Source organism: Cervus canadensis, chromosome 7, assembly GCF_019320065.1.
Source record: "Cervus canadensis isolate Bull #8, Minnesota chromosome 7, ASM1932006v1, whole genome shotgun sequence".
NCBI classification, from domain to species: domain Eukaryota; kingdom Metazoa; phylum Chordata; class Mammalia; order Artiodactyla; family Cervidae; genus Cervus; species Cervus canadensis.
Window position 1 is genome coordinate 86,280,401 of NC_057392.1, and position 19,081 is coordinate 86,299,481.

The following is a 19,081-nucleotide window of genomic DNA, read 5'->3' on the forward strand; positions in this document are numbered from 1 at the left end:
TATGCAGAGGACGCCATGCAAAATGCTGGCTGGATGAAGCACAAGCTGGAATCAAGATTGCTGAGGGAAATATCAACAGCCTCAGATATGCAGATGATACCACTCAAATGGCAGAAAGCAAAGAGGAACTAAAGAGCCCAAAGACAGATGGTCCATTTACCTGGACAGGACTGTTAGAAGTATCTGAAGACATTACCTGAGGTATATTTGTGATGCTATTATTAAGAAGTCTTTGTCATTTGACATCCTGACCCTGATGTTGGGAAAGATGGAAGGTAAGAGGAGAAGGAGGCAGCAGAAGATGAGATGATTAGATAGCATCACCAAGTCAGTGGATGTGAATTTGAGCAAACTCTGGGAGACAGTGAAGGACAGGGAAGCCTGGTATGCTGCAATCCTTGGGATCACAAACAGATGAACAGGACTTAACAACTGCACAATAACAACAATGGTTGTGATAACATAAACATATCAATCAGAGAAACTTTTGGATATATATGTATGTCATATAGGGACGCTATATGATAATATAGACAATTATATTTATAATTTCATAGATATAATATAGATATGATAATAATAGTATATTATGATATTGAATTAATGGATAAATGTCAGTGAAAGTAATTATGTATTTCAAGCTGGATGGTGGAGATGACTTAGGTGTTTGTTAAAGAGTTATTTTCCTGCTCTCTGATAAGGAGAACTCAGGATGTCAAATGACAAAGACTTTTTAATAATAGCACCACAAATATACCTCAGGTAATGTCTTCAGATACTTCTAATAGTCCTGTCCAGGTAAACGGACCATCTGTCTTTGGGCCAGAGGAAAGCTGCAAACAACTCTGGAAACACTCTATGGGAATTTTTGTTTCAAGTTCTGAGATGGATTTGGGTTTTAAAGATAGGAGTGAATAGAAGGGAGGAGTCCAAAACCAGTCAAAGGATAAAGGTGATATTTATTACACAAAATAATAATTGACAATTTTTAAACATTTATGGAAAAATATAGGTTACAACTTGCTTTTCTTCAAAATATTAACTTTTTAGTAGCATTTATTCACTTTTTAATGTTGTTTAAGCTCAACTTTTACATGAAAATTATAGTTTTATACAAAAGTGAGAAAAAATCATTGCAGTCTGAATATTTGACAAGATATTCATGTTGTGAATACAAGCTTTGATTTATGTTTAATGAGCCTAATCTCTGGAGAAATATTTAATAAAGAAAAGCACCCTAAATCCATCCAGTGGTTCTCAACTCTGTCTGAGCTGATAAATTATATGAGGTGTCTTCAAGAAATACCAATACTCAGTCCCCACTTCAAACCAACCAAGTGAGGATATCAACTGGTTAGCTCTAGTGTTCAATGGTTTTTAGGCTGTTGATTTCAATGAACAGCTTAGGTTTAGTACTATTAGTCTGTACTTTATAAACCAAAGTTACAAAGTCATGAGAAAAACTGCCTCAGTTGTAATTAACCCTTTCCTCTGCTTCTTACTCTTACTGGAATCATGTTCAGTTCTATGAGTGGGATGAGACATCATACTTCAGTGGTGAAAACTAAACAAGGTTGACTTGATCCAGTCATTCTTCAGTCGACCAAGTCCATCAGGTGTTAATAACTATGTCACTGAACAAATGACATTGCTTCCTCTGAGTCAGTTCCTACATTGATGAGGTGAATCATGGCCACTTTGAATTATTTTAAGATCCAAGAGCATACATGGAAATAGTTGGGTCTTTGAACTTGTCATTTCAACCAAATTTCAATTATAGTAACTATATTCTGCCTACCTCATTTCCCCATGATTTTTCAAGGCTATTGTTTCTTTCTTTCTTCTTTCTTCCTGTCTTTTCTTTTTAAAATTACACCCAAAGCTTCCTATTTTCAGTTGTATATATTGAGATTCTATAATGGTTTCAATTCAGCTAGAAATAATCATTCTAAATGGTCTAATTTTTAAGTTAGGATAAAAGGCTATAAAAATAAGCAAGAGAAATATCAGAGATGGATGAAATTGATACTTTACCTAATCCCTTAAAGCAATTTTCTTCCCCAGTGACTCTTTATTTCATAAAGGTTCTTTCCTTTTAAAGCTGAGAAAATCTGGATGAAAAGGAAAAAGGGTGCTTTAACTTCCTTAATCATAATCTTAAGGGGAATTTGTATAGCACTTCAGGTATATAAAGAACTTTCAAATATGTTACCTAATTTTATCTTTCCCCTAGATAGTTACAGAAGATGTTTTCATCTGTTTGAGGGATAAATAAATTGGAGTGAGATTAATATTTCAGTGGTATAAATATATACCTAGGGATATAAGTGGGCTTCCCTTGTGACTCAGATGGTAAAGATTCCGCTATAAGTACATGAGATTATGAATTTTGTTGTTATAAAGGATATATGACAAACAATTCTTTTACAAATAAAACAGATGTTACTCTTAATTGTAAATTCCATATAGCCACTTGATTCTCACAGAATACTTTCATTGATTTCTGCCAAAATTTTGAATTCATACTTAAGTCGTAATTGTCAAACAGATGTATTTTTAATAGGAATGTTGGTTAGCATTCTCATATGTTAATGAGTAAGATTAAAGTAAAACAACAAAGGTGTGTTTTCCTTTGTCAATGATATAAGAAAAGCTTCATTGAATCAGATAACACTTTTTCATTTTCTGTGCTTTTCATAATGTAATTGGCTATAGACAAGACAAACTTTAATTTAATAGTATTATTAATATTTTCTCCATTACTTTCTTAAGTTTAGGCAACTAATAAAAAAAAAAAATCAAAATCAAGCACCAATTTATAGCATTTGCTAAGTTCCATGGTACAAATACTCCCTCCCTGACTGATTTCAAGTTATCAAAGTAGTATCATTGAATGCAGAGTTAGGAAGAAATGTAAAGTAGCAATTTATATAGTATTTCCAATGTACAGATACAATAGATGTGAATAACATCAAGAGCACATGAATAACAAAATGTAATAAGATAAATAGGAAATGATAAATCTTGAGCATTCATTATCTTTGTGTTTAACATAATTTTAGCTTACTGTTACATTTAGTATATAAATAATATTTGTTATATAATATAGTATATAATACACAATAATTTAATATATAATATATAATTTATATAATTTAATTTTTAACAACTGGCATTCAGGATTGCTGAAAATTTCATGTGTTGGTATGAAACCAGCTGCAGCACACAGTTGGCATACTCCATTAAGAAGACTCAACATAAAACACGTTAATAACACCCAGTGTCTGATCACATGAGTCATAGTCCCTCCAGGCTGACTGTCTCAAACCCCGTCTTCCCTGCCTGCCTTCTCTTGGCATAAACATTTGACTCTGTCTCTTCTTAGACTCTGATTCTTTCTCTGTTTTCCCATGAGTCTGTCTTTGACCAGGCACCTCACCCAGAACTGATTTAGGCATTTGGTCTTCCTAGCATGACTCTCAACTTTTCCTAAATAATAGGAATTGGATTTGCTTCCATTTCAAACGTGCTCTCTAACTCATAAACCCTTACTTCCCTCCCTGCCCCCACCACTCCCAGTGGATATACAGAACAGTGGGAAGGATTCAAGCACCCAATTTACGTAGTTAACATTAGAAACTTTAAAGTTAAGGCCATATCTCCTAGTACAGTGTTTACGCACCATTTTTTAAAATAAGAAGAAACTAATTGACAGAAGAAACAATTCTCACTTTTTAACCTGTCACTCTCCCTATCCCAGGCTAGTGGAAATGATTGTAAAAGGATTAACGATTAACAAGAGATAAAGAGAGAAAAGATCTCTATCTCCTACTAAGTCTTTATATACATAGTCTACATTGTTATGCATAATATAAATCTGGTAATATATTTTATATATAGTATTATCATATATTCCTAAAAATATTTCATTGATGTCAAGTTTTATTTGAAATTCTAGTTTCAGAATCATGATATTTTGTTCACCTTGAGATATAATTTATATTTTTAAACCCTTTGAGTATGACTCAGTAGTTATGTCTGGATGTGAGAGTTGAACCATAAAGAAAGCTGAGCGCCGAAGAACTTGTGCTTTTGAACTGTGGTGTTGGAGAAGACTCTTGAGAGTTGCTTGTACTATAAGGAGATCCAACCAGTCCATCCTAAAGGGAATCAGTCCTGAATGTTCATTGGAATGACTGATGCTGAGCGGAAGCTCCAATACTTCGGCCACCTGATGCAAAGAGCTGACTCACTAGAAAATATTGTGATGCTGGGAAAGATTGAAGTCAGGAGGAGAAGGGGACAACAGAGGATGAGATGGTTGGATGGCATCACCAATGTGATGAACATGAGTTTGAGCAAGCTTCGGGAGCTGCCGTCCATGGGGTCACAAAGAGTCGCACATGACTGAGAGACTGAACTGAACTGAGTTGATACCCTTTCAAATTATGTAACATTTAACTTAGATGGATAGCCCCTATATTCAATCACAAGAAGTTTTAGATTTAGGGAAACTTTGACGCAAAAGAAGAGTAGTAATATCAACTCATAACAAAGCAAAAAGTTTTTAAGACTCTCATTATAGTAAGTTAAAAGTCACAAAAGAAAAGAAATATGTATATATATTCAAGCATATATATTTATAGTTAAGAATACTGTTTCTTTAGTTATATCATAAAATATAAATTCCTTAATAGAAATAACCTGTGACCTGTGAGCAGTTTTCTAAGAGATACTGAGATGCTGTCTCCCAGGCTCAGAGTCCTAAACATTCCCACCAAATAAAATAACTCTCTACTTTCAGGTTGATTATATTTTTTAGTTGACAGTTTTGGTGACCAACACGAAGGGACCCAGAGCAGAATTCTCTTCTCCACCTGAACTCTGTGAGAAACCAGAGCCGTGGTACCAGCAGAGGCCCCTGATGCTCATCCACTTCCTGGGGAGTTCGGGATTTGAATAAGTCTCTCCTGGTCCTCAGATCTCTGGTTGAGATCCTGATTTTTTATTTGGTGGGGGTATAGCAGCTACCTGGCCCCTCTCAGTGAGGTACTAGGGGGTGGCCGGTGGGAAGACACAGGGAAATACCCACCCAGGCCTGGTTGGAAGATACCAAGAGAATTCCCACCCAGTTGTAAGATGCTGAAAGTGGGAGGAAGTCAGTTAAGGACACCCAGGGCTTGGTTGAAACATACCAAGAAAACACCTACCTGTGGAAAGGCATGGGTTGGGGCAGGTTTGGTTTTTACTGAGAAAAACCTGGGGCTCGGTTGAAAGAAACCGAGGTGGCTCTGTTATAGAAAAATCTAAGAAATGGAGCTCATACTTGAAAATACCTAGTTAACTGGAGAAATTAATTCTCACCTTAAATATTGAGGGGGGGTGCTCTTTAATGCATGGGCAGTTAAAAATTAAAAGCTGGCCTGGTAAAATCTTAAGCAAGGCCTTATAGAGAGAAGCTCAGATTTCTGTGTCTTTGAGATGTAAATATCCTATCTGATCTTCCTAGGTTGTTCTATTGTGTGTTTTTTTTTGTTCGTTTATATTAGGCTATAAGAGGTCTTTTTGCATTCTTAATTGGTGGCCAAACGATGACCCTTTTAAAATTAGAGAAACTAACAAATTATTAAATCTAGAGTGCTCTTATTGTAAACAGATACTTTGTTGGTAACCTGTAAAACAAAAGTCAAATTAACTTAAGAACTTTTCTGAATGAGAAAAACCAGTTTAGGAGCCTTCATTGAGGCCTTCTCAGTGGGTGTTACAGATACTAATAAGAGCAATTAAGAATATCAGCAAAAAAACTTGGGGAAAAAAAAAATCTAGCTATTATTTCAATGAGGTAAAAAATTTTTTTCTTTTTAAAAAAAGGAGTTACCACAAATGAATTTTTAAAAATTCTTTGGGTGGTTATTTAAAATGGAATAAATAAAACAGACTTTTATGATGATTAAAACAAGATTTCATATGACTACCCTACCTAAAGTTGGCTTCCCCGGTGGCTCAGACTGTAAAAAATTTGCCTGCCAATGCGGGAGACCCAGGTTCGATCCTTGGTCAGAAAGAGCCCTTGGAGAAGGGAATGGCAACCCACTCCAGTATTCTTGCCTGGAGAATTCCTTGGATAGAGGATCCTGGCAGGCCTCAGTCCGTGGGGTCACAAAGAGTCAGACACAACTGAGTGACTAACACTTTCAACCTGTGACCTCCCCTGTCTTGACAACTTTATTTCTTGGCTTTATTTCTTAGTGTTTAATTTACCTGACATAAAAATGGCAGTAGCTACATTGGTCTCACACTAAACAAAGGTTCCTTAATAAGAAATGGAAGTCGATCTGTATAAGCAATTTAAATATAATTTATAAGTTCAAGCTTGTCTAAGCAACATTTTAAAAAATCTATCTGCTTGGAAGTAAATGATCCAGTGAGAATCTTACATGTCTCCAACCACCTCAGTACTCTAGATTTAGATTCAAAACTGGACACACACTAGTGCATTTATAATTCTTAATAGCTGCTGTTGTTCCTATATATAAGACTCCCTGGAGAAGGAAATGGCTACCCACTCCAGTATTCTTGCCTGGGAAATCCCAAGGACAGAAGAGCCTGGTGGGCTACGGTCCTTGGGGTTGCAAAAGAGCCGTATGCGACTTAGCAACTGAGCTGGACTATATGAGTCTAAAGGATCAGGAAAACTATTAATAGTCAATAGTCAAGACGCACACAACTTTCAGATATTACATAAATATTTTGAAGGCTCTGATTGTGTTTTCATATCAATAAATTTAAATTACTTTTACATGATTTCCTGCTTTCCCACGTATGGTTTGGTTTTGTTGTTGCTATTGGCTATATTCCGGAGAAGGCAATGGCATCCCACTCCAGTACTCTTGCCTGGAAAATCCCATGGATGGAGGAGCCTGGTGGGCTGCAGTCCATGGGGTCGCTAAGAGTTGAACATGACTGAACAACTTCACTTTCACTTTTCACTTTCATGCCTTGGAGAAGGAAATGGCAGCCTACTCCAGTGTTCTTGCCTGGAGAATCCCAGGGACGGGGGAGGCTGGCGGGCTGCCGTCTATGGGGTCGCACAGAGTCGGACACGACTGAAGCGACTCAGCAGCAGCAGCAGCATTGGCTATATTCATCAAGGTTAGGAAAACATTACTTGACAGAGTGTATGACTTATTAGGTATCCATGGTTTTAGTCTTGCTCTAGAAATTACTGAACAACCTGATTTTAAATATAGTAGATTTCCCCAAATCTACCTTCTGACTTTTCTATTCACATCCTAAGAATAAATAAGTTCTTTAAGAGTATTACTTATTTGCTTTTTTAGGGCAGTATCTTCAAGTCTGATTTTACTTCCCAGAAGGTTAGTATCCCAACACTCACATTTCCTCTAAAATATGCCAACTTTTAAAATTTCTTCCCCATGACAGCTTTTCACGTATATGAATTATAGCCTTGCTGATCTAAGACAATATAATTCAGACATGCAATATGTAAGAAAGTATTTACTCTTTTTACAAAGCCAAAAGGGAGGGTCAGCTTGAATGATACGAGGAGACAGAAACTACTTACTGGAGAGCTGGAATGCAAGCTCCTTAGAAGATAATTATCATAAGGCCTCTGGCACCTGACTGGTTAGTGCTAATCAATGAACATCTGCATATCTATATAACTGGAATGGTTAAAACATTTAGATATGGGTAGAAGCCTATAGTATCTAAAACTTTCTTCCGGATGTATTCTAGTGTAACTATTCTTGTTAACATAGCTGTTAATCTAAATGGGACTTTTCATCTGGGACCAGATCTTTTATGCTCTAAAGATGCACTGTCTAATAATTTAGGCACTAACCAAATGTAGCTTAGCTTACATTAATTAAAATTAGATAAAATTTAAAAAGTCATTTTCTCAGTATCACTAGTCACATTCCAAGTGCTCAGTACTTCATGTGTCTATGGCTACTTCATTGGAGGAGAGTGAAGTCAGAACATTTCTATTATTGCAGAAAGTTCTACTGGATGGAACTCCTCTATAACTTCCATGTTTTAAACCTTATTTAAATAGCTGAAGTGCATTTTTTTCCTAATCTGTTACTGCCCAAATCAGGTTATTAAAAGGAAGAAATCAGGGAGACTCAGAACTCAAATTTCATCCTACCCATTCCCAACCCAACAGTGCCAGCCCAAACTCGGGAGGCTTCAGCCTGTGCTAAAACACCTACAGGACATTTGATCTTGTATATACTAATCGCAAACAGTCGAACACAACTTACCAACTGAACAACAACAATACTAGTCCCGGGAGACACATGTTTCTCTTGCTCATCTCTGGTCTGGAAGTATAGGAGATAAGGTCATTTCCAGCGATGATTTGGACCTATCTCCCGGTGGCTTCAGGAATTTGGATGGACTCTGCCCCAGCCTAAGCGATGGTTCTTTGCTCTGTGGCTTTGTAAATGCATCTTGTGCTTGTGTTCAGTGGCTAAGTTGGGTCCGACTCTTTTTCGATCCCATGAACTGCAGCCCACCAGGCTCCTCTGTCCATGGGATTTTCCAGGCAAGAATACTGGAGTTGGTTGCCATTTCCTACTCCAGGGGATCTTCCTGAGCCAAGGATCAAACCCGCATCTCTGTCTCCTGCATTGGCAGGCACGTTCTTTACCACCAGCGCCAATTATAAAGCCCAGGTGCATCTAACCTGTCTTTAAACATGTGCTTTTGTAATTATGTATTTGTGTGTCTGCCACCTCCACCAGATTGTGATTGAATCTGTGCCTCCTAGAGTCTTTATATGGTACCTGGCACAAGCCTGGCATGAATTCCATAATGATGAAAAATATGAAGAATAAATTATCTGGGACTCAACCACTCCCAGATTTTCTACAAGTGGTTACCTTTTCTCAAAACCCTGAGGTAATCCATTCGTTCCTTCTCCTCTCCTATGTTAGTTCCCACTCACAGTCACTAGGAAGTGTCCTCACACAAAGTGTGAGGTATGGACACTTTATTTGTTTTTTTTTTTTTTCCTGTTCTTTTTTTTTCATTTATTTTTATTAGTTGGAGGCTAATTACTTTACAATTGTAGTGGTTTTTGCCATACATTGACATGAATCAGCCATGGATTTACATGTGTTCCCCATCCCAATCCCCTTCCCACCTCCCTCCCCATCCCATCCCTCTGGGTCTTCCCAGTGCACCAGCCCTGAGCACTTGTCTCCTGCATCCAACCTGGGCTGGTGATCTGTTTCACTATAGATAATATACATGCTGTTCTCTCGAAACATCCCACCCTCACCTTCTCCCACAGAGTCCAAAAGTCTGTTCTGTACATCTGTGTCTCTTTTTCTGTTTTTCATATAGGGTTATCATTACCATCTTTCTAAATTCCATATATATGTGTTAGTATGCTGTATTGGTCTTTATCTTTCTGGCTTACTTCACTCTGTATAATGGGCTCCAGTTTCATCCATCTCATTAGAACTGATTCAAATGAATTCTTTTTAATGGCTGAGTAATATTCCATGGTGTATATGTACCACAGCTTCCTTATCCATTCGTCTGCTAATGGGCATCTAGGTTGCTTCCATGTCCTGGCTATTATAAACAGTGCTGCGATGAACATTGGGGTGCACGTGTCTCTTTCAGATCTGGTTTCCTCAGTGTGTATGCCCAGAAGTGGGATTGCTGGGTCATATGGCAGTTCTATTTCCAGTTTTTTAAGAAATCTCCACACTGTTTTCCATAGTGGCTGTACTAGTTTGCATTCCCACCAACAGTGTAAGAGGGTTCCCTTTTCTCCACACCCTCTCCAGCATTTATTGCTTGTAGACTTTTGGATAGCAGCCATCCTGACTGGCGAGTAATGGTACCTCATATGATTCTGGGGCCCTGTAGTCCACCTGCAGATCTTGTGGATTGGAGTCTTCAGAGCAATAGAGTTGAATGAAATAGAGTCAGAGGATGGTTAAGTAATTATAGCCTGCCTGCCCCTCTTCCTGCGTTTCAGCTCTACAGACCTTGCTATAGTCGTGTTTTCTTTGGAAGCACAGAGTCCTAACCACTGGACCATGAGGGGAGTCCCATATATTTTCTGAACACTGCTTTCAAGGGACGAAAAAGTCATTGCTTAGGCAGTCCTCAGGCAAGAGTATATAGTTAAAAGCAGAAGTATTGGGTTTCCCTTGTGGCTTAGCTGGTTAAAAATCCACCTGCAATGCAGGGGACCTTGGTTTGAACCCTGGGTTGGGAATATCCCCTGGAGAAGGGAAAGACTACCTACTCCAGTATTCTGGCCTGGAGAATTCTTGGGGTCGCAAAAAGTTGGACATGACTCAGCGACTTTCAGTTTCACTTTCAAGTATTTATAGACTCAGAAATAAGAGATTCAGTTCAGTTCAGTTCAGTTCAGTCACTCGGTCGTGCCTGACTCTCTGTGACCCCATGAATCGCAGCACGCCAGGCCTCCCTGTCCATCACAAACTCCCGGGGTTTACTCAAACTCATGCCCATCGAGTCGGTGATGCCAGCCAGCCATCTCATCCTCTGTCGTCCCCTTCTCCTCCTGCCCCCAATTCCTCCCAGCATTAGGGTCTTTTCCAATGAGTCAACTCTTCACATGAGGTGGCCAAAGTATTGGAGTTTCAGCTTCAGCATCAGTCCTTCCAATGAACACCCAGGAGTTATCTCCTTTAGGATGGACTGGTTGGATCTCCTTGCAGTCCAGGGGACTCTCAAGATTAGATGCCTGGAATAATGGGGGAGGGGGAGGGAAGAGATACAGGGACAAAGACAGACAGACGTTTGAAATTCTCCTAACACACACAGGAAAAACAAAAGGAAAATTAAATTCCAAATTGGTACTTTTCCTACAAATTACGGTTCATAACAGTCCATAGATTTTGAAATGCTGCTATTTTCCACGTTCACTTTATAGATGAGAAAAGCTAAGTGTAAATGTACTTAAAATGTAAGGTAACGGAATCATTGGGATGTTCCAAATAAGTTATTAATTAAATTTTCCAAAACAGTGGTATTTTTTCAAAGTACATGTTATTAGAAACTGTGTATGGTTCACACATCAGTGTGCTTTCCTCCAATCAAAGTAGGCAAAAGAATATTATTTCTTTCTTTTAAAAGCCTCCGCCTCTTGAGGCAAATTATCAATAATCACTGGTCCTCCACGAAAATAATGCTCAGGCTTATTTTTCTCACTGTTTTATTTTTTGCTTCACATTTCTAGAGTCGTACCGTAGGGGTTCCCAGGATGCGTACTGTTTAATTATAGAAAGAACAAGTATACTGAAAACGTTTCCAGGTTCTTTTCTCTTCTCAGGGTAAAGTTTTCAGCACTCTGGAGAGTGCCAGGAGCTTGCTTGATGTGACAATAATAGACTCTGTAATAAGAAATCCTGGTTCTCTAAATGTGGTTTTATTCATTTCCCACCATTCCTGTGAGGCAGGAGAAGGTACAGCTTTCTGAAGTTTAGCAAGACATCCAGATATAGAATATAATTGAACCAGGGAAATCGTTTAGGCTCACTGACTGCTGCTCTACCAAAATTAAAGAAGACAATGAACCCTGGTGTGTGCCTGGGTCCAGTCAGGTTTGAGTTTATCTCAGGTCACCGCATCTTGACTTTATGGGGAGAATATCAAGATACATTTGGCTGGGACTATATTACTCACTCAAAAAGAATTCATTGAGTCCAGGACTTAGGTATTATTATTCAAAGGCAATAAAATAGAGCCGTTGCTCTCAAAAGGGATCAGGAAGGGAGGAGGGCACAGATAATGACAATATCTCAAGATAATTGATTACTATGGTTTGGGCAAAAATACTACAGGCACACTTAATTCTACTGAAGAGAGAACTTAATTCTACTGACAGCTTTCTCTGTCAGCTTTGAAAGGAATAATAGTTCATCCTGAAGAAAGAGTGGGAGGAAGAGAGCACATAGAGGCATGAAAAGTCCAGGAACTTTCCACATTTTTGTTTTAGTACAAAATTTCTATTAAAAAATTGCACTGATAGGTATTGTTTATATATATTCAATTATGCATTTTAAAATTGAGCATGTGGTGAGCATAATTCTGAGATTTTCTTGTATATTTCTTTTAAAGGGGAAAAGAGAAGAAAAATACACTTCAACCCTTCTTCCAGAAGAGAAAAGTTGAATTTACCACAGATGAATAGAAAGGAAATAGATGTTTAATATATTATTTAACATATTAAATAATGCAATATTTTAAAATATTTAAATATTTTAAGAATATTGACTCTCCTATTTAGACATTCCTAATTGGGGGCAGGAGGAGAAGGGGACGACAGAGGATGAGATGGCTGGATGGCATCACCGACTCGATGGGCATGAGTTTGAGTAAACTCTGGGAGTTGGTGATGGACAGGGAGGCCTGGCATGCTGTGATTCATGGGGTCGGAAAGAGTTGGACACGACTGAGCGACTGAACTGAACTGACTGAACTTTATTAATTAGTATGTCTTTACAAGAAAAAGATGTTTTCAGATGACCAAATCTTAGTGTCAGCTCTGCAAGGATTAAATCTGCAGTGGCTATGTTTCTTTTTTGCCCCAGTCCTGTGTTTTTTTCAGCAGCATCTTTCACAGCAGCATCTTGCCTACAGAGAACGAACAGTCTCTCTAAGGCAAATGCCCAGGTGGACTCAAATAGTGAGAGGTGGTCTTTTCTGAAGATATGATGAATGTGGCTTTAAGGAACTGGTTTATACTACAAAGGACTTCCTATTCAGTCAGGGAGATGGATACAGGCTCCACTGCAGAAATATGATCTCTTTTAAAACATCTGCACAAACAGCCCTTTCCTATGATCACAGAGTCACACCATGAGACACCGTCATCCTTCTACCTCAATAGATTATTCTGTTGAGGTCAGGTTTGAATTTGGGCTTCCCTTGTGGCTCAGCTGATAAAGAATCTGCCTGCAATGCCAGAGACCTGGGTTCGATCCCTGGGTTGGGAAGATCCTCTGAAGAAGGGAAAGGCTACCTACTCCAGTATTCTGGACTAGAGAACTGCATGGACTGTATTGTCCATGGGGTCGTAAAGAGTCAGACCTGACTGAGCAACTTTCACTCACTTAAATTTGGGGGTGGGAAAGTCACCTGTGAGGCTGATTCTATACTGGTGCAGACAAAGGTAGAGAGGAACTCTTAGTCTTAAGGAACAATGTCTACCTCTTTGCAGTTGTGTAAGTTGTAATTGTGGTCTCAGAAGCACAAAAGCTGACACTTTCTAGTTCTGATTTATGACCATTTTTCAACTTGACTTGACACTCAATTCCTCTAACTGTGAAGGGAGATAAAGACATTCACCTCACAGGGTATTGATGTGAAATAAGCTAAAGGTGTGATGCATCTTTCAAATACTAGGTGTTTATTGTTAATTAACTATCTATTTATTCATGTATTCACCTAACTAATATTTGTTTTGAGCCGTTAGCCATTCCCCTTATCTGTACACCAAAGATTCAGAAGGTTACAGAAATTTGCAAGTTATCACATTGGAGATCTTTGGATTTATGCCTGCCTCTCAACCAGTTCTTAAGGGTATATAGTCCATCTGTGGACTTGATGGTAAACAGACCAAAAGGAGGTCCCTTAAAGTCACATAGCTGGTAAGTACCTGGACAAGATTGTAATCATAGTGTCAGACTCCAGGGTTCTCTTTTGTCTCTCTTCTTGTCCTACTCTGCTCCATAAGTAACTATGAGAAGACTAGACAGTTGCTCAAAATGAGGACAGTGATTGGTTTATTGGAATTTTACAAGAAATTTGTACCCAGGGCTGTCATGCCTATGGTAAGAGTTCCTCTTCTGAGTTTAAGCTTCTTAAGTTTAACTAGGTAAACTCAGGTGTCTTCCAGCCCTAAAATGCTATGGTATATAATTCTTTCACACATTGCACTTACCACCAGTCCAAAAAAATACCTGAGTGTCTACTCTGGATTTTCCAACTCCAAAGGGTACACAGGGTTTGGGGATGATAACCAGGTCAAATAACCTCCAAACTCATTGTCCTTGCCTGCCCTATAGCAGGCATACTTCAAGTGTCTTTGCAGTGAACAAGTTCTTCGCCTAACATCTAAAAGTCAAGACCTCAAACACTGATTCATATACAATCCATAAGCTCCGAGATGCACTATAAACTCATATAATTAAAGAAATAGTATTTCTTAAAACACAGGCATACACGCAACCATACTCACAAAGCAAATAATACACATTGACCTCTGTAGCTTACTTACATATCCCTTTGAGGGAAGTCCATCAGATAAGTGGTAGAAGAGAAGGTGAAGAAGAATCAGCAGTGACTCATACATCATCCTCTTTTGCATAGGAGAAGTACTAATAGATATTCTATAGTTATTCAATGACCAAAAAGGAGTAGTCATCCTAATGATGGAATTTCAACCATGATCCCCCGGTTAGCCCTGTTGCTGTTGTTTGGTCGCTGACTCATGTCTGACTCTTTGCTACCCCATGGACTGCAGCACTCCAGGCTTCCCTGTCCTTCACTACTATCTCCCAGAATGTGACTAAACTCATGTCCATTGAGTCGGTGACACCCTGACACCAAGTAATTACACATAAAGTCACATAAGCTCCAGAATCTTGGTTGGCTTTCTTGTTGCTAGGCAGAATTTGGATTCTGTCTCTGGCTTGGGGATGACTGTGGGACATGGGGCAGACTCTTTGCCTTTTTATCACACCTGAAAAAGGAGATATTTGAGAAAATGAAAAGACTGGAACTAGGTAAACTCAGGTCTCTCCCAGCCCTAGAATGCTATGGTATATAATTCCTTCACACATTGCACTGTCCCCAGATTTCACTTCAAAAAGCTTCTCCCCAAGGTAGTAGGGCTTCTGTATCCCAGCTATTTAAGCTCGAATTTTAGGCTCTCTTACTTTAAGCTCTCCCAGCTTACTATGGAAGGTACCACTAGGCTAGGTGGCAGTAATGGTAAAGAACCCACCTACCAATGCAGGAGACATAAGAGACACAGGTTCAATCCCTGGGTCAGGAAGATCCCCTGAAGAAGGAAATGGCAACCCACTCCAGTATACTTGCCTAGAGAATCCTGTGGACAAAGGAGCCTGGCAGGCTACAAGTTCATGAGGTCACAAAGAGTTGGACACAACATAGTACACACACACATGGCAACTGAATTATTGCCTTGATATTTCTTATTGAAGATGTTTATATCTATTAATACTACTGAGCTGTGTACCGTAAGGCAGTGATTGGTGAAGCACACAGACTTCCGTTTTGAATAAATCTTTACATGTTTGAGCGGCTCCTAATTACTTTATGTGAATTATGGAAATGTTTCTACATGGGAAAATGACTAGACCTTTGCTTTACTAGGATAGCTATTTATAACTTTTATTCTTTTGAGTTTAATTTACTGGAAATAAAGTCTCACCTGAGGCTTCAGGAAAATGCCTGGAGCTTTAAAATCTTCACAGTTTTCTAAATCTCCTCTGAACTTTCAAGTGCAGAGGGCTTGGTTTCAATTCAGCATCTGAATGTAACTTTCTTCCTCAAAGGTCAAGGTAAAACTGTAGCATCTCTGTGTCTCAAGCATATGCCTGTGAAATATGGGACTCTTACTACTGGGAAATTTGCCAAACAAAGCATAAATTAGAACTTTGTCGGGAGAAAACCTATGAATGATTTGACTCAAGTTTTCGAGAGTCTACATATAACTATATCAAGTCAACAAGCCTTTTTTTTTTTAACCCATTTCAGTGCTCCCAATACTGTGTTTCCTGTTCACTGCTGGGGACAGAAACAAAATAAGAACTGAAAATACTGATTCCTGGACTTCCCTGGTGACCCGGTGATTGAGAATCACTTGCCAGTGCAGGGGACATAGGTTTGGTTCCTTGTCGGGGAGGAGTCCACACTCTGTGGGACAACTTGGCCTATGCACCACAACTACAGAAGCCTGTACTCTAGAGCCCACGCTCCAAAAGAGAACAGCCCCCACTCACCACAACTAGAGAAAGCCCCTGAACAACAAAGAAGACCCAGCATAGCCAATAATAAAATAAATAAATAAATTATTATTTTTTAAAGTCTCAACATCATCATTCAACAACAAATTTTTTTTTTTCCAAATATTGCTTCTTTTTAAGGAGAGAAATCCACATAGAAGTAGGTGCCTACAGCCTCAGCCAACCCTATTTAAATTATCTCCTATCTTGGGACCACCCATGACTTAAAGGAAGAAGAGATGAGTGTGTGCTCTGAGATGGTTTAACTGTGGCCTGCTCAGTAAAGATTCTCAGCCCCAAGCCTCTTTTCTGAGTTTCCTCTTCCCCCAGTTCTCCCACAGCTGGGTCAACTAATTTCATCTTCTGCAGATCCAGTCTATTTATTTTCAGAGCAATTTGAGTTTTAGAGGCTATAAATAAGTGGCCTCTGGCCCAATGCCTCCATTCATCCAGGATTATCATAACAGCCCTTTTCAGATATGGGGCATAGGCAGTGTGTCCTGGACTACCCTTGCTACAGTCTAAACCAGAGCCATTTTCTACTCTTTCCAGATCTTGACTTCCTTATCTCAGCCTTAATCCTACCCCCAATTCCAGCTAACAGCAATTTATCAAAAATCAGTTCTCTGAAGAAGCAATTTTCTGAATGACTAATTCACTAAATTTAATACATTTATCAACATACCAACAGTTTTTTTTAGAGAAATTTCTTTTTGAGTATATTAAATGAATTTGGATATATTCTTTTTGAGTATATATTTGAAAATATATTTTAGTTGAATATGATCAAGCATATGTTGTTGTTTAGTTGCTAAGTCATGTCCGACATTTTTTGTGACCCCATGGAATATATTTCTTATAAATTTATTCTTCATAAAAATATTCATAAGAAAAATGAATGACCCTTATGACCCCCAGCATTTAATAAATTGAGCATTATTTAAAATAAAGCTAGAGTGAAACATTAATAAATTTAAGAAAACTGTTGATCTGTCTGCGCTTTTGATAATCAGTAGCTTGATTAAATGGTTAAATTTGACAAATTGATCTTTTAGTAAACCGACTTTCTGCAAAATAAATTTTGGTGAAAGAATCTAGATTCACCACGGTGCTATGTCTGTGTTTCCATGGACATACTGATGGCTAACCTTCCTGGATTTCTATTTCCTTCACCACCCACCTGTGGCTGAACTCAGCTACATCTGGTCCCAGGTGTTGATGGGAGAATGGATGCCACTTCCTGAATAGCTGAGATGTACTCATGTGACTGAAATGCCTTTGCTGGCTATCTTATATCATCAACGTACTCAGCTGCCCCTCACCTCACTCCCTCCTGCTCAGCCTCACTGGCAAATTTCAAGATATAACAGAGCCAAAGGCCTGTCCTCTTTTTCTTTCAAATGCAGTTTTTAGATGTTTCCTTGTCTCTCATAGTAATGCCAGAGTTCTAAGAAATCTTGAAACCCACAGGGAAATATCAGCTTCCTGCGTTGAAAAAAAATTTCCGGCTTTTAGCAGAATAAACTCTGTTGGAAGATGTCTTATTGTTTGGAGTATGATGGAAGTAGTTGGGCAGGAAAATAGGTAATTGTAACATCAAATGGACTCATTTAGGTTGAGAATTACTCCTTACTCTCTTCTACAGACAAATGTGTATTTCTAAGAAACTTGTGCTAGGAAGTAATCACATCTTTTAAAACAAATCAAAATTGTGTAGTGATTGTTGATCTGTAACATTTATAATGTACAGTTATCTGAAAAGCAAGTATACATTGAGCAACAAGAACACCAGTTCTTTGGAGTATTATCTGTCAGACTGTGGCACATGAATGGAAGAGACAAACTCACGTGAATAGCAACAGGCCTTGAGGTCTAGTGAATGCACCTTGATAGTCTGCAGTGACCTTTACCCAAGGGCATCCATGTTGTTTTCAATATATTTTAACCAGGAGGAAAAAATCTCTCTTGCATCTATTATGTTGTTGCACTTAACTGCCTCTTTGAGGTTTTGCCTAGAACAGTGATTGTTAAGCCTGACTGACCATTAGAATTACCTAATAATGCTCGGTCCCCACCTAGACTAATTAATTAAAATTTTCTGAGTGTGATATCCTGGCATTTATATTTTTTAAAATTTTCCTTAAGAACTACTGGTGCCTATCTAGATTTGGGAACCACTGGTTTAGAGTATAATATCTGATAAATGCAAAAAGTAAAATAGTTACAGGATTTTTCCACCTGCTTTTTCAGCCCTTGAGCTTCATTGTTAGCTTTCAAGGTCCTACTTTTAAAATCTTGCATATGACATTAGAGTAGCTCAATAGGTGGGGTGCTTCGGTTTGCTCAGAATTTATTTGGACACATGGCCTAATAGCATGCAGTTAAGCTAACAAGTGTTTTTTTCTTTTTTACTCTATATGAATAATCTTAGCCTTAAGTGCTTTTACAGAATTGGATATTGACAGTTTGGATTTAATTTACTTAGGCACAACAGTTTTGACCGTGAAATAGTTAAAATTTAGTGTTAATTATTAAGTTAAATATTAAATTTGAAGCATTGTAATTTCTAAAAGAAAGATGAGAAAGAGAGAGATTAATCTGTATTAAAGGGCTATTTGCAGAGTAAAAGAGCCTATTTGATGAAGCACCTGATGAAGGAATGATCTCCATTTTTCTTAGTCCTAGTAAGACTCACATAATTCTCATCAGTATAAAGGTTAATCATTAATGAGCAATTGTCTCTACATTTAGTGAGATTAGGTACAAAGAGAATCACGAAATGCTTTAAGAAGATTCAGCAAACAGATTTGTCATGGTTCCTTGAACACACTTGATATTAATGAAATCAGACATCTAGATAATAAAAATCACTACCTCTGTGAGTTATCTTTATAATATTTCCATTCTGTGAGAGCAGTCAGCACCAGGCTGGTGTGATCCTGTAACTGTAAACTGAGCCTGGCATCTTGTATGCAGATGGAGCTCTGGGGTGAGGGGTGGAGGAGAGGACAACGGCTAAGTCAAGGAATGTGTCA

General features: G+C 38.4%; 1 protein-coding gene across 1 annotated transcript in view; it reads left to right on the top strand.

The window, feature by feature from the left end:
- The window catches only part of GPR149 (G protein-coupled receptor 149), an 82,744-nt gene that overhangs the window by 33,932 nt on the left and 29,731 nt on the right, over window positions 1–19,081 (top strand). The gene's annotated exons all lie outside the window — the stretch shown is intronic.